General features: G+C 52.9%; 1 long non-coding RNA gene across 1 annotated transcript; it reads right to left on the bottom strand.

Moving 5' to 3' along the window:
* Positions 1-10,340: 10,340 nt before the first annotated feature.
* On the bottom strand, positions 10,341-15,621 carry LOC144320992 (uncharacterized). The gene is made up of 3 exons (XR_013386623.1): positions 13,774-15,621; positions 12,981-13,111; positions 10,341-10,828 (listed from the first exon to the last, which is right to left on the bottom strand). It is a non-coding gene; the product is annotated as an uncharacterized LOC144320992 (long non-coding RNA).
* Between the last annotated feature and the right edge of the window lie 1,355 nt (positions 15,622-16,976).

Here is a 16,976-nt window from a genome sequence, read left to right as displayed (position 1 = left end):
GCTTTCTTTTTCTGAACAGAAATATAGGAATTCTGCTCCTGAATGGGATGGCATGGTTTGGGGCAGACCAGTGCTCTTGCCAAGAGCCCCTGAAAAAGCCAGATGTGAAGAAAGTCTGTTGAGATGCTCAGAGAGTCACAAGGGTCTCCTTAAGGGGACCATGGTGTGGAGAGAGGAGGCGGAGAAGGAGCAGGGCGTGTAGAAACCCCACAGGTTTCTGGGACGCAGGGACGGTCAGAGCAGCTGGGAGAAGCCGGGTGCGAAGGAGCAGTGGGGTGTTTCTGGATCTGAGGCTGCAAGGGAAGAAAATCCAGAAGACCAGCAGGCTGCTGCTGGAAAGCAAAACAGATCTTTGCACACAGCGGGGGTCTTTGACATTATAAACCCACTTGACCTGATGCTCCGGGGTCTGTACCTATCTGACTTCTTTAGGGAGCATGCTTAAGAAACGTAAACTCTCTACTCCATGGACATCTCTCTCCGACTGCCCCCATTCACGGGGATCCTCCCCCAAGCCGATACGGTGAGCCCGTGGGCCTGACCATCCCCTCCCCTCTCTTATTTCCAGTCTAGAACTTGGGTGCCTGCAGGGATGTTCCCTTCATCCATCTATGCTGCATCTGGAGATAAAGTACCACTAGAGCTCACGGTTGGGTTGTCATAACTTTACATGAGTCCTGGGGTCGCGACGACTGGCTTATGTGAGTTAACGAAATGGACAAGTAGAACTGGCATATGCAGGTTTGGCAAAAACACAACCACCTCTTGGGAAGCCTAACAAGAGGGTTTGTTGGGGGTTGATGTGGAAACATGGTCAGAACTATGAGCTTTCCTCTATTGGCCTCCTGCTGCTGGAAGCCGTATGCTCTCAGACCTGCCCTCCATCGGGATGGGGGGTGTTCTCTGTACCCCACCTGGGTGCATGAAAGGCCATGGTGAGTCCTGGAGAATCCCATCCAAGGGCCCCCAGGGCTTTGGATGTGACTTTGGCTTCACGGCCCACTTGTCTCGTGTCTGGCACCCTTTACATGTCTGTACTTCTATCCCTCGTGCTAAGCACCCCATTGGGCTGCTTAAAATCACGAGTGTGTGAGCCCAACAATGTGGGCACGTGTCAACACCCCAGCGGATTGATGCACAAGGGCGCAGGTCTCTCAGAGAATCCGTGTGGTCATCTCCAAAGCTGGTTGAGTGCGAGGCAGCCCAGAGCTGCTCCCTGTTTCTTTCTTCCTGTTGTACAGGCAAAGCACCATGGCTGTAAAATAAAATCAGATAAGAAAGGAAGGCTTAAAGAAGACAGTTAAAATTACCTTTAATTCTACCGCCTACTGGGTAGGCTTTTTGGAAATGCAACCCATTTCGGTTTCTCAATTTTAATTGGGACTAAAGTTTCTTGGTTTTGCTTTTGTTTTTCCAAGGGATGGCAGACGAATGAATAAAATATCAGCTCCCTACGCTGCAGAGGCTTGGATAGTCACCTTCAGATGTCCTGTGTGCGGCATAAAAGAAAAGACGCAGAGCCGCGTCTTCTATTTCTCTGCCACTGTGGCATCTTCTCACGTGAAACCTCCTATCTTTTCCAGTGAGGGGGATGTGCTCCCTGACCTGGCCTTCTGCAAGGCTTAAACCGTTTTTATTTTATTTTTTTCAGATTGTTAATTTATTTATTTTTTTCTTTTTTTTCTTTCGTTTTTCTTTTTTTTTCTTTTTAAAATTTTTTAAGAATATTTTCATAGTTTTATTTATTTATTTTTACATTTTTTTAAATTGGAGTTCAATTTGCCAACATATAGCATAACACCCAGTGCTCATCCCATATTTATTTTTATTTTTATTTTTTTTGTATTTTATTTTATTATTTTTTTTTAGTTGAAGTTCGATTTGCCAACATACAGTGTAACACCCAGTGCTCACCCCATCATTGCAGACACACGAAGGAAGAGGTCAGTTGATGATGCATTGCCCTTCCCCCAAAGCCTCGGCCCCTCACAACGTGTAAATTCTGCCCGAGTGGGTAATGCGGAAGCTCAGGAGGGGGGACCTGAGATCGGAAGGAAGTCCCGTCACCCGAAGGGCGCGTAAGTCGTTCACTTTATCTCCCGGAACTTCTGACTTCTGTGCTTCTTTGGAGCCGTCTAAAATAAATCACAGAGGTTTAGGATTCCACTTCCTGCGCTTGTGTTGACCTTTTCTGCCGCTGGCCTCCCTCCCTCTGCGGTGGGAGGCAATCCCTCTCCTGTTCAGGGCAGGTCCCAGCTCTCAGCTCCGGATTTCCAGCTGTGCCCCCCACTGTCGCTGGGTCGGCAGAACAGAACCAGCACCTGCCGGGCGAGCTCAAGGAAGCCCCCGGTGAATGGATGCAGGCCCCTCCAGGGGTGACAGCCCAGCTCCCTCTCGCCTGTTACCATCCTCAAAAGTGGCCGACTCAACTTTGCTCTTCTTCATTTTGGTCCTTCATTTCTGATAATGAGGCTTGCGTCCCCACCATTCTGCTGAAGCTAGGAGGCTGGGCTCTAGAAGTTCTCCAAAGACTTTTTAAAAATGTTTGCCAAATCCACATGCCCCCTCCCACCCCACGCACACACTTTCACACCGGCGCCCCCTTCCTTACTGGGCACCTCCGTTAAATGCTGCTATCTCCAACTCTGAAACTGCAAAGCACACCTCTCTCTCGAGCCCTGGCCCAGTATCCATTTCTTAGTGGACCTGAGCACATGAGTTTAAACAAGTCTGAGGCTTTGCTTGTTACGTCCACTCTCCCGGTTACCTGCGTGACACGCGTGCCCTCCGGAATCCACGCCGGTGAGTGGTGCCACATCCCGCCATGGCTCACCCTGGGTGCCACCTCTTGCCACATTCCCAGTCCCCTCGGCCCACCCTCAAGATCTCCATCACGGACCCCTCACTATCCTCACCTTAGCTCAGGGCTTCCCCGTTTGAAGCTCACTCGCCACAATGGCTAAACGTAACACATAAGGAAATAGTGAAAAACTCAAATACTTAGTGTCTATCAAAAATCAGCCATAAAAATCAGCCGTGTGACAGCCATGTAACCACTATTCCCTCAAGGGGAAGAATATTCTAACATTCCAGAAGCTTCTGAGTTACCCATTGGGGTAACAACCCCTTCCTCTTTCCCAGGGAACCACTAAGGGGTTTTGGGGAGGGGGGGCTCACTTCCTTGATCTCTTCCTTACTTTTACCACCAATATCTGCATCTCCGAACAGCAGAATGACTACTTGCCCGTCTATAAGCAGTGTGTATTCATCTATTCCTTGAAACACAGGCTTCCGGGGGACCACTGGGCCCCGGGGGAGAATCAGAGACCGCAAAGCCAGCCAGTGTCTTCTCTGTCACACAGCGCGGGTGTGGGCTGCGTGTCTTGTGACCCCGCTCCCAGCGCCTGGGACCTCCTTGAGACAGAAGGAGTGGGTGGACCTTGGAATGGACCCTCAAGGTGACCATCACCTGCCTTGAGGAACTGCAGCCTTATCCGGGTCCCCCAGGATGAAAATGGCACCCGTGAGTCGCTTGGAAGGACAAGTGTCATCTGCGAGCTGTACTTGCTGCCTCAGCTGTCCACGGAGATTATATGTCAGCAGAAACCACTGAGACTGACGAGGCCAAGAGGGACGAGGCGCTGGCGGGCCTCGGGCGACAAGGCCAGCCCGTGCCCTGTGGGCGACGGGGCGCACAGGGTTGCCAGTTGATGCGGCTTCCTGAATGGGGAGGCATGCTTGGATAATGTAAATGTCAGACGTTTTCTCTGGTTTTTAAAAGTTGGCGACTAATTCTGTAATTCTTGCATTTTCAAAGTGCTGTGGAGATAGATCCTCGGTGCGTGGGCAAAGCAGACCTCAACGGCACGCTTCCAGTATTAGGCTGGCAGTGAAGGCAGTGAAGGGGCTCTTTTCCACCAGTGACTGTGACAGGGGCTGGGAGCCCCAAGACAGCATGCAGCTAAAACAGGGCCTGGTATCCCAAAGGACCAAGACCCCAGGACTGATTAGGGGGTTGGAACTTTGAACCCTCTGATCCCCCAACTCTATCCCGAGAGCAGGGAGGGGCTGGAGACAGAGTTAATCACCATTGGCCATGGCTTAATCTATCACACCTGCATAATGGAATCCCCATAGAAACCCCCAAATAATGGGGATCTGAGGCTCCAGGGTCACTGAACACTTGGATGTGCTGGGAGGTGGGGCACCTGGAGAAGGCGTGGACCCTCCACGCTACTTCCCCTTCACCCTATGCATCTCTTCACCTGGATGGTAAGGAATCTAGTTTCCTGAATTCTGTGAGCTGCTCTAGAAAATTGCCAAACCTAACAGGGGTGGGATGAGGTGGCAGGCAGGAGAGCAATTGTGGGAACCCCTGACGTTGTAGCCAAATCAGGCGGCAGTGTGGGCACCCCGGCACCCAGTCCTGTGACTGATATCTTGTAGGACTGAGCCCTTAGACATGTGGGGTCTATGTTGACTCCTGGTCATTAGCGTCAGAGTTGAACTGAATTATAGGACCCCCCCCCCCCCCCCGCCGGCACCTGGAGTCAGGAAAATGGTTGTCAGTGTGGAAAAAACCTACAGATATTTGGTGTCTGGTGTGTTGTGAGTATACACGGGCCCTTCGTGTGTTGGAAACCCGGCCATCCACTACTGTTCTGGCCCAGAGGGGGCCAGCGGGCCGGAAATGACTTGCTTTGAAGCCAATGTGAGGTCATCAGTGAGGCTTGTTCGTGACCAGCGTCCAAGGGGTGGCCACTTGCCCGGGGCACAGACTCTGGTCACCTGCCAGCACCTGCACCCACGCCTGCAGACCACCTGCTCGGGTTGTTTGCATCCCTGGGAGCGACAGGACACATCTACCCAATGACTGTCCCTCCACGTGATGTGGGAAATCGGGCAATTTTTACTTCTGGCCCATAGAAGAAAGTCTTAGTCTGACTTCTCTTGGGAAAATGCACAGAGAGGGAAGATATCAATATTCCTCTTTATTATGTAGCCTGAGGGGCTAACCTCTTACTATAAATCAACACTTTCTCCTTTTCCGATTTCTTCACAGCAGCCTCACACCTGAGAATAATCTAAAGGTTTCTCAGAACACTTATTGTTTATTCAGAAAACCAGACAATTGTCACCTCGTAGGCTTATTTATGTTTTGCTTTTGGGGTAAATTGCTGTAACATGATTCCTACATCCTCTAATTCCAGGGAAGCAAAGCTTGAGGGGAAGGAGGACAGGTTGCACACAATAGCTCATTTAAAACGTAGAGCACAGTAAGCCCGGAGGGTGTGCGGACGTGGGCACAGTCTGTTGGAAAGTGGGGGAAAGGGCCAGGTCTAGAGACCGTGCTCAGCTCACCACCGGGGGAGGGGGAGGCGGGGTTCCTTAGGAGCCATCTCCACTGGAGCCTTCACTTTCTTCGCCCTGGGCGCTCCTGGCGGGAGCCGAGCCTCCCCCTGCCCTTCCTCGTCCCGACCTTCCTCCGTGGGCCAAGTCTTGGGGAGCAGCCTCATGAATGAACTCATGCCTCGCCCATCACGCTTCACCTCTATTTGCATTTAGGGCTGAGAGGTGTCCAGGGAGCCCATGCGTGAGCACCCTTCACACCTGGGGGCCTGGCAAGTACTGGTGTGACCCTACACTCATCCTCCTTGCCCATCACACCATCCACTGGGCTCTGTACCCCCAAGATCTCCTCTGATCTTTGCTATCCTCTTCAGACCCTTGCCTGCCCCCTAGGCACAACACACTCAACTTGAGAAGATGCTATTTCCTCATGTGTCACCTACCTTAGGACCAGGAAGTGGAGATGATTCCTCTTCCTACTTATTGCTCCTTCTGGACCTTCCCTCTCCCTCTTCCCTAACCCAAACTCCGGGAGCCTGGGTGTGCTCAGCTGCCTCCTCCATCCCTTACATTGTTCACTGCCACCACCTCCTCAATCACTGAAGTCATGCAATCTGATCACAGCTGCGTGCCTTCCCCCATTCCGGTCCCTGTCCACAATGTGGCCACCAGCCTCCTGGGTGACCAGATGGCCACATATCATGGTTTGTCTTGAAGAGCCTCGGATGAGACCCACTGTCCAGGAGCAATGAGTGTTGGCACCTCTTCCATTCTCAGCAGCGATCTACTTTGGACCGTGAATTCTACTGGTCACCTTCTGGATGGCCATACATCACCTTCCTGTGACTTGTTCATCTTTATCCAGTCCCTACTCCTCTCACGTCAGCTGGCCACTCCCTCATCCCCGGTCCTGGACCACAGATTCACCAGTATATGAAAGCTGGATTTGAGTGTCACAGACATGAGCAGCCCATCTCTGTCTGGGACTCTCTTTAGTGTCGCTGTCTCTCTAGATGCTCTCTCTCTTTCCACAATTTTCTACTAAACCCCAAGCTGCTTCAATGTGAGCATTTGTCCTCTTCTGTGTCCTGTATCCCAGCAGAGCTTGACCGAAACACCACACACTGGACCGATCATTTCACTTTAAACCATGACCATAGACCCACATGGACGCCAACCCTGTGAATCCATCCTATGTGGTTTCATGTGCTGGGCACTGAGGTGAAGGCAGATCAATAGGCTTCCCCAGCTCAAAAACAGAAAGAAAACGGATAGGAAAAAAAAGAATTCGTTAATAGTCTTAGGGACCTATGGCCCTGCAGACCCACATAACCAAGGTCCAATGCTCATATTATTGGAGTCCCAGAAGGATAGAGGAGCGTGGGAGAGAAAGGATATTCAAAGAAATAATGACACAAACAGCTTAAATTTGACAACAGACATAAACCTACAGACTCAAGAAGCTGAATCCATCTCAGATAGGAGGAACTCAGAGAAATTTACACCGAGACACATCATCATTAAGCTTCTGAAATCTAAACACAAAGAACAAAATGAAAGCAGAGATAACTGTGACCCCAATATCACATCAGAGAGGAGGAGGAGTCACTGGGGCAGAGGGGAAAGGAGCACAACAACCATCAGTTGTCGAGTCTGAATTGGAAAGAATTTGTCTCTGGAAGGCCTAGGCCTGAGGTGGCTACAACAGTTCCTCCAGCAGAAGGGCGACGCTGAAGAAAGGGCTCTTGCAGCGTCCGAAACATGCAGGAAGAGGGGAAGAGCAGAAATGGGGGTGCACATGCTCGACGCTGCTTTCGAGCCTGAGTTTTTGAAGTCCCCTTGGATGGGGGACACATGCACATGGCAAGACCATCTGACTTCCAAGACAAAGGTCACCAGGAACTGGGAAAGTAGAAGGACCCACATGGATGCTACCATGGGGAGGGTGTAAGGAGACCCGCCCTGGGGACCCCCACCTCTGGCCACACGGCCACCCCACTTCCCTGCACCTCCCTCCTCACGGCAACCCCTCCCCTGCTCCCCCGAAACTCCTCTTCCCAAGGTCGTTTATGATTGTGGCCAGGAGAAGGCAACAACTGACACTTCCCCGAAGTGTCTGGTGTCATCAAAGGCATTTTCCTGTCAGCTGTCTCTTGTGTTGGGATTATTTAGAATATTTGTTCCCTGCGTCACCTCCCTGCTGCCTTTGGTGCCCTGACAATAGAGCTGTCATGGCTTTACACATGAAAGCACACATACCCCCCACGTCTCAGGCCCTGGCTGGCGTTTCTTCATCCGTAACCGAGGTGGTTAAAACACTTGGAGTGAAAGCCGGCTCATGTCTCCCGAGGTCTCGGCTCTGACATGTCCCTGGAATGTGACGGTGCCATGGGGAATGACAGCCGTGCCCTTGACATTCCAGAAGCAAAGCCAAAACCGCAGAGCTCTCCCTCAACATGGGCTGAGTGCTCACGAAAGCCAAGCTCGTCCCATTTCCACTCTTGGACACTTGATGTTACCCCAAACACCGGCAGCCGCAGACCCAAGGGAAAATTAGAATTTAAGGAAAAAAAATGGATTCTTAAGTTGACAGCACTTTGAGCTGAACTTGGGGTATTTTGAGTTCAGTTTCAATCCATAAAGATGCATGGCCAAGGGCAGAACTACCTCTAGTGGAAGGACAATCATCTTGTGCTTTTCCAGACTCATTTTTTTGAAAAGTTGAGTGAAAAATGGTATAGATGTACAGAGGTATGTGTATGAAATATGTGTGTGTGTTGTGTCTGCATGTGTTCGTATGGTGTGCATATGTGTGCACCTACATAGGTGTCTGTGGTGTGTTTGTATGTGTGCATGCATATGTGCATAGGTATATGTGTGGCGTGCATGTGTCTGCTGTGCACGTATGCATGCGTGTGTACTGTGTGTAGTGTATATGTGTGCAATATGTGTAGCATGTGCATGTGTGTGTATTGTGGTGTGCATTTATGTGTATGTGTATGCCTGGTGTGCACTGTGTGTAGTGTGTATGTGTGCACCTGTATACATGCATGTGTGTGGTGTGCATGCATATGTACGTGTGTGTCTGGTATGTTACATACATGTGCATGTGTACACGTGTGGGTGTGACGTGTGCACTGTGTGTGTATGTGTGTACACATGTGTATGTGTGCGTATTGTGTTGTGTGTGTGTGTGGAGTGGGGCTGCACATGTCAGGGGGTGAGGAGAGACAATGACAAGCATGCCCGAGAGTGAATAAGCATCATCTTTGGATCCTGTTGGCCCGAGCTCAGGGCCTCGCGGTGCGACAGTCATGCAGCTCGTCTGAGCCCCTTCTGTGACGTGGGAGAACACCTCCGGAACGCCATCCCCGAACCGTGCGGCCCTCTGACTTCAGGCTGGACAATGCCACAGCCCTCTCTGGTTTTGCCGGGTTGGGTGGGTGGTGAGTTAGGAGCCGAGTGAACCAGGTCACCTGCAGGCTGAATGTTCGATTGTCGATACCCCACCGAGCTCCTTGACCTTCCACAGGGCTGGTGGCTGCGCAGCAGCCTGGCCTCTGAGCAAGAGGGGAGCGGACAGCCTTGCTGCTCTGAAGTGAGTGATCCTTGCACGTCTGAGCACTGCGATTGTCAGCCGAGGGGTGCCATGGCGTGGCCAAACCTTCACCGCGCTGGGTGTGTGATGGTCACAGAGGTCGGGGGGCTTTAGAGGACGGGGTGCAAATGCCGGTGTTGCTTTTGCTGTGAAACTGATTCTCCTCTGTGTTTGGAGAGGGCTGCAGCCTCTGCCCTCAGGCTACCACCTGCACTTACCCACCCTCCTCTCTTAAGGTGTCTGGTGGACCCAGGCCCCTGGGAGGACGGAGAACAAGAGTGTCCTTCCAGTCAGAGCTGAGAGTCAACATGGGTCATTCAGTTACTGATGGACACACGTAAATTAAGCCCTGTGGTAAGCCCGGAGCCACACGAGTTCAGGGAAAACACAGTGGAGGGTAGGTCTCTCCTCACCCCGTCCTTGTTCTCATCCCACCAACCTTGTAAAACAGCCGCTCCAAATTCTGTGCTATCGATGTCGTGGGACCCTCCTGGGAGGCCGGAGTGATGGACAGGTTTGGGGCACTCTTTATCACCAAACCCACTTAGAGGGGGACGTGCAGGCTAAGGCCTCAGGTGGGGTCAGGCCATGGGTGTGGTGGCCACTCTGTACTGTAAAGCCTTCTCATGCTCCCAACATGAATCCTCTCGCTGTTTGCTCTGTCCTAGCTAGGGTGGCCCCAGTCCTGGGGGAGACAACAGGCAGATGGGAGCCCCCCTACCCATGCGTGTGTGCACCGGCCTATGGAGAGGGAGGTCCCTGGCCCTGACGGCTATGGGAGCAGCCAAAAGCTGCTGCCAGCACCCTCACCTGCCACCTTTCACACCTGCCAGGCACAGCTTTGATCACGTTACCCCCCGGCTCCAGAGTGCCCCGTGCTCCCCACCCTCTGTAGGCACAAATGCAGCCCAGCTCCCCGTATGAGTTAGCTGAGGTTGCTGTAATGAAGCATCACAGACCAGGTGGTACAAGTAGCACAGGTTGGTGGTCTCCCACCTCTGGAGGCTGCGAGTTCAAGAGCAAGATGTCCACAGGGTCGGTTCCCTCTGAGGCTGTGAGAGAGACTCTGCCCCAGGCCTCTCTCCCAGCCTCTGGTGGTTTGCGGCCAATTTGGGCCTGCTCTGGCTTGTAGAAGTGTATGCCGCTCTCTGCCTCCAAATCACGTGGGCTCCTGGTGTCTGTCTCTGTACCCAAATTTGCCTTTTTATTATAAAGACAAGAGTCACGTTGGATGAGGACCCACTACCCTATCGACCTCCTCTTAACTTGACCACAGTGGCAAATGCCCCAGTTCCAAATAAGGTCACATTATGAGGTACTGGGAGACAGGGTTTCAGCAGATCTTTTTTTTTTTTTTTTTAATTTATTTATTCATGAGAGAAACACACACACACACAGAGAAAGAGAGAGAGAGAGAGAGAGAGAGAGGCAGAGACACAGGCAGAGGGAAAAGCAGGCTCCACACAGGGAGCCTGATGTGGGACTTGATCCCGGGTCTCCAGGATCATGCCCTGGGCTGAAGACGACCCTAAACCACTGAGCCACCCGGGCTGCCCTCAACAGATCTTTTTGGGGGGACCCAGTTCAGCTCATAATGCTCCCCAGGTTGAGTGGTCCACGGTGTTCACCACCTCTTCCAATCTTTATTTACCGTCTCAGATTCCAGAGTCCTCTCCTCTGTCCCCTCAGGACTCCCCTGGCCAGCATGCTGCCTGGGAGACTCAGCGCTCCTTACGAATCCTCTACGTCCATTTAGACCAAGCGAAAACACATTTTCTTGGTTATCTACATGAGAGTATTGGACTCGCTTCTTGAATGCACCACAGATGAATCAACGACTCATAGACTTTCTTGCCATTCTTCGACCTTACGGGACAAGACCTGGACAAGAAAGACCATGGCTCTGGGTGAGTTGTCAGTACAGCCAAGGGAATAGAACAGCCAGGACACTGCATTACCTTCTGGACTGTTCTCTCTGCCTAAAACAATCCTCCCCCTGCTCCTGCATCCCCCTCTGAGAGTGGACATCACCACCGAGGGCTGGAGGTGTGGACAGTGCCTGTATGCATGGGCTGCATAGCCACACACAGGCCTGGGAGGCCCTTGGGGTGCCCAAAGGAGCCAATCGTCGGGAATAGAGGACCATGACCCCATGCCACGGCTGGGGGCCAGATCTTCCTGTGTCGGCCTCTCCAAGGACAGAGAGAATTCTAAAGTCCAGCCTGCCCTTCCAAGTCATTAGGGAAGTATATTTGTCAGGGCAGAGGAACAGCATGTCTCCTACTTAGCAGTTTGTAAGCTTGATTCATAACTTAAAAACCCTTAGCCTTGTGGCCCATGATTGTCCGCTTGTACTTTTGCTCTGGGCCCAGCAACATTCGAGGCAAGCCTGCTCTGGGCAGCCCCCATCTGCCCCATGTACACCAGTCTGAGACTTGTGTTCTCCAAAACGAGCGCCCATTGAGTTGGTCCTTCTGGGCTCTTGAGCATTTGTTCTAGACCATCCCGTTTAGTCTTGATACCATGACAATGAAAGTGTCTCCACAGGAGTATACACTCCTCCCAATAAAAAAGTGTAGAATGAACTAGTGAGTGGGGACAGGGTGAGGGGTCCAAAGGGCACAATTTCAAGCCAAACCATCTGCCAAAGCAAGAGGAAGAGTGGATTCAGGGGCAGCAGCTAACAGGGTGAGACCACTGGTGTCTCTCCATGACGAGGCTTGATGTCCCCATATGCACCTGCTCCTGCTTGGCTGGGAATAAGCGTCCATGGCTCCCACGACTGGCTCTCAGCCGCCTGAAGATCTGATGGAGATGCCTCACACGGCCCTAGTGACAGAGAAATGGTTGCCACTCTCGAATGAGCAGAAGAGAGGATGGGACAGCACCACTCTGAATCTATTCAGGAATTTGCAAAGGTGCATGAGATGCCTAAAAATCAGTGCAAAGGGTACCTACAGATGAAAGTCCCTTGGTTGGACAGAAACACCTGGACTCTTCCTTTGTGCACGTGGATGGAGACGGAGGCTCTCCCCTTCTTCTGCCCCTGCTGCCCTGTCACCTGGGAGACAGCCGCCCTCCTGGTGGCTCACACGGCCTTCCATTGTGTCCTCCACCTGCAGGCTGTCCCTGCCACCCCCATGCCCTCCTGTCCCCCTCAGGGACATCACGAACCATTCCCTCTTCTCCCCCAGGGTGCATCTTCCAGAGCTAAATTAACTTTGTTTCCCAAAAAGTCACTTGGGCAAAAGCATCCCCTCTCATGCCCGCTTTCTCTTTGAAATGTCTTCCAGATGCTTCTGCAAGACCTCCTCTCTTTTTCTCTCCAGTCTCCTTAGGATTCAAAATATCACTCCTGTCCTGGCTGAAGCAGACCGGTGGCCCCTTAGAAGAGTGTTCGCCACGGAAAGCATCTTGTTTTACATATTTGGCACAGAATGTGTCTTGATCTCATTCCCCACAGCTGGCTCCGTGCTAGTTCACTAACAGCTCCATTTACTGGGAAGGAACAGAGAGTCCCGGGGATGCTTTAGACAAGTGGTTGGTCAGCCCCAGCAGCCAACAGCTAAGTGAATGCTGTTTTTATAAACCATCCCCACTGCCCCCACCTAATTTATGGAGCTTGGAAATAAAAAATAGAAGCGAGGTAATGGAGAACTGTCAATCATTACGTCAAGAGGTTTTAATCGGAGGCAGATAGATCTCCAGGTATCTGAGAAATTGCAAAAATCTGAGGGTAGGAACACACATTAATCATCAATTTCACTTTATTGTGTTGGAGATTATGATCTACCCCCAGGCCCCACCCAATTTTCATCCTTAGCCATAGAACCTTTATTTTATGGGGAATAACAATGAGTCCGGCTACAAAATCCAAATCCCTCAGCTTTCGTTGCAAATGGTGTAGCCATGCCTGTATCCTGGCCACTGAGTTTAGCAGGACATGCTGGGTGGGGCCTTCAGGGAAGCACCTTGAAAGAGGGATGCACTGGCCTGCTCACTCTTGCCCTTTCACCTTTATTCTTCTTTTTACCTGGAATGCAGACACGTTGGCTGTGCTCCAGCAGTCACCTTGGACCACAAGATAGTTTTGCAGTTGGAAGCCACATACCAAGGAGGGTGAAATGGAACTTTGGAAGGAGACTGGCACTAGCTTCTTTGGTCCTGTTTATGCAAGATAAAAAAAAAAAAAATCCTCTTTAAACTGCTGTCACATGGCTTCTGTTTTATGCATTGAATCTCATGCTGGCAGATCCATCCCACTGCACTCAAGTGCAAGAAATGTCTCATTATTTTTCTACGTCAATGTAAAATGAAATTCAAATCCCACTAAGCTGACTGGTAAGAAATTCCATCTCGGCCAGGTGTAAAGGACCCTTATGCATACCTCTGGGCTTCCTGTTACACCTAGAGAATGTGGTGAAGTCTTCTAATATTTGGTTCATCAGGATGGCTGCTAAGATGCCCACCCAGAGGAAGAACTTGGCCTAGAGTCTCCAGGCCTGGTATGGGCATTGAGGACTTGGGCCTGGCATGCCGCTGGTCCAGCCCCCATGGGTGCTCTGAGCAGCTGCGCCTGTCTGCCCCTGGGGTTTTCTGAGGGCCCCAGCACTGACCTGTACCACCCCAAGACCTCTCCAACTCACACCCCTCCCTAGAATCAGGGGACTCCTTCCCTCTGGCCAGCCTCAGCCTCCAAGCTCTCGCCTTCCCCTCCCCTCCTGGAAGACCCCACATTGTCACCCTGGGGCCTGTGGTTCTTAAACCATAAACTGAGCCTCCTCCCTGAGGGTGAATGGGCTCACTCCGGGGAAGGGGCTTCTTACCTTGTCCTGCCGCTCGCATGGAAGCCCATCCTGGGAGAGGCCCAGCACCTCCCCGAACTCACAAACAAGGAAGGTAGAGCACATGCAACAGGCTCTGAAACTACCTTTGGAGTTTCCACAAATTTCCACATCAGCATCCCTTGGGTCAGCCTCTTCTTGTGTCCCCAAAATATAGAACAGTTGCCAAGGTTAAGAGCTTAGAAATTTGAAAGACAAGACAAGGACGGAATGGAAGGTAAAGTACAAAATCAATGAAGTTTAAACCGGCAGGACTCGGATCTTGGTGCGGGAGGAAGGAAGATGTGTGTCCACAGCCTATGCCTTCACGTGGTCAGCAGCTGCCATGTGACCTGCGACAGGGACGGCGAATGAGCCACAGCCTGCGCCAGCCACTGTTTGCCTTTTACAACATGTTCCATGACTCGATGTGTTACCAGTTACATAAAGAAGAGGACATGGCACGTGAACAGGGGTGTGAGCTCTTCCAACGTGAACTCAGGGATGAAGTGGAGTCTGGCGTGAGCGACCAGCCCTTACAAAAAAAAACCAGCACTGGCTCCTCACTCGACCTTGAGAAAGATGCTTTATCCCCCCAATATTTGAAACTACGGCTGGGGTTCCATCACTCACAATTTCTGGTCATTCTAATGCAACCAACGATCACTCTTCAGAAAGCTCTGCTTCGGTTTTCCCATCTGCAAAATGGTCCACCCCTAGAGAGGCCCGGCCTGTGTGGTGCCAGCCTGGTGCCAGTGCGGAGGGAGCTGGCTTCCTTGTCACCGCGCTTACAGCTCTGGTGACTGTCGGGGGCCTGGGCGTGGGGACTCACGGGGGTCCCGTGCTGCCCAGCCAGCTTGCTGGCAGTCACACCTGCCCCGGGGAGTGGGTGACGGAGTTCAGGCCTGTTTGGGTTTGTGGCGCCTAATGACGGTGTCACAACAGCTTGTGTTGTTGGATTCAGTTTTGGGCGTTCGCCATCTGATTACTGCGCCCATCTGACTCACTTGCCTGTCTGGAGGCAAGACCGAATCTGAAGCACAAGAAACTTAATGCACTTTTTTGGGGGGTGAATGCAAATCAATCCCAAGGCTTTATTTTCTCTGAGTGGTACCTGTGGTCACATTGAAAGAAAGCCCCAATGTGCCCTCCTGGGTCAGCTGCTTCCCTGTTGTTTCTTACCTGGCGATTACATTTCCTTACAAAAGAGACAATTAGTCCATGGAAAATAAGCTCACTCACACTGAGCACCGGTAGGCTGCGAGACAGGTCACCGATGGGTCAGGAAATTACCTTAAATTGTGCTTTTGGCCAAGGGAGGGATACATTCAAGGAGGAGGCCCTTGATCTGTCTAAATGGAGGCTGAGGTGTCACACTTGGGAAGCCAAGGGTCCTGCGAGGGGGCCAGGAGCTGCCAGGAAAGCCGTGTGCCCCGACCCTGCATGGGCCCCTCCCGGAGCTGTGCAGGCACCTATGTCCCACTGAGTGCTGATGGGTGTCCTAGAAAAGGGGAGAAGACCTGGCTGCTCTGGGCTCACGTAGAAGGCCTCCCACTGTTTAGTGGATTCTGGTTGGGGTTCCTCCCATCCAGCCTGCACTGGGCCATGTGGGCTTTCCTGGGGGCACGGGGCACTCACATCCCCCACGGAGGGCCGTGGGCTGGCAGGGCGGGACTGGGACCCAGGGCCCCTGAGTGATGCTATGAGCAGCCCTGGGTCCCGTGCATGTGCACCACCATGTCTGGGTGCTCTTCAGCGGGGGCTGCGGGTGCCCTGCCTGCAGCTCCTCACTCCAGCCTCAGTGTCCCTGATGTAGGATGCTGCAGGTCAGAATAACCGGATCAAGTGTTCCTGAAGGTCCCCCCGCAGTAACTGGCTGGGCGAGACCCCTTCCCAGGAGGCAGGTGCTGACAGCCTGGAAAGCCCGAGCGCCCTGATTGCAGCACCTGGCCAGCTGTGCTGGCAATGCAGGGTCACCCCCTGTGTGGTCAGCACCCACCCCGGGGCCGGTGGAGGGGAAACTGGCTCAACAAGATTTCTCCCCAGACCCGATCCAAGAGCCAGGACAAGGATGGAGAGGGAGGAATGAGCAGAACCAAGAGGTGCACGGAACCCGGGAAGCACCTGATGCTCTAGCACATCTGCAAAAGCAGCGTACTCTGAGCACTTACTGTGTGCCCGGCAAGTGACCGCATGTCACCAGACCTGCTCAGCCCCCAGCAAACCAACAGAAAGGCCGCTGGCATCCCCAGGGCCCAGAAGATCCCCTAACTTAGGGAATCTGGGGCACACAGAGGTCACGGAGGAACCGGCTGTCCCGAGGGAGGTGGCAATGACCTGACGTGGCCCCGGTCCAGAGTTCAGATTCAGACTCTGGGGGAGGGGCACGGCACCTGCGGGGTAACCCAGAGGGCCCTCTGCTCTCCGCACTTGGAGAAGCCCTGCTCTATGTGGAGCCCTCGATTGCTACGTTGCAGACTGGTTTATTCTGATGAATGCCGTCTGCGTCTGGCTTCTGAGAGGCCGCAGGGATGCTGCACAGCCCCGCCTGAGCCCGGGAAGGCCCCCAGCCCCCCACCCCCGCCCACAGCACCTGCGGGGCGCCCCGGGGCTTTCTGGGGCCCTCCCTCCCCGGGGTCAGTTGTCTGCATGCTCGTGTGGTGCAGGCTGCGTGTCTGTGGGAATCTGGATGAGGCCTGTGTGTCCTTGAACACGTCCCCGGGCGTGTGGAACCCGTGACGATGCACCAGAGTGAGCCATGACAGCCCCTCCGGGTGGACCCAGCCCACGCAAGGCTCAGCCGAGAACTGTCAACAGGTGATCGCAGCACTTGTTTTGTTCCCGGGGTGAAGGGAACAGGACATGCAGGAGGACGGACATGCAGGCGCAGCTCTCTCAGTTCCAACAAAAACAAGCTGATTCCCGAACATTTGAACGCTCCCTCATTGTGATTTCCAGGGACTGCTTTGCTCTGTTTCTGTTTGTCAAAGTCCCCGTTCCCTGGAGGGAGAGCGTGTCCTCCAGCCTCCCGTCCTCGGCTAGGGGGACGGCTGCTGGGGGGGAATCATGTTCAGTGTGTGCTGGGTCCGCACTTTGCACCTTGCAGAGGGCAGGACAGCGGCTCCGGCGTCGGGCAGGCGGGGCCAGGTGCTGAGGGCTGCAACCCCCACGCAGAGTGCCTCCCGTCCAGGGAGGGTGACAGGCCT

This window comes from Canis aureus, chromosome 1 (genome assembly GCF_053574225.1).
Source record: "Canis aureus isolate CA01 chromosome 1, VMU_Caureus_v.1.0, whole genome shotgun sequence".
In the NCBI taxonomy this organism is placed as follows: Eukaryota; Metazoa; Chordata; class Mammalia; order Carnivora; family Canidae; genus Canis; species Canis aureus.
This window is presented reverse-complemented; position numbering and strand designations above follow the sequence as displayed.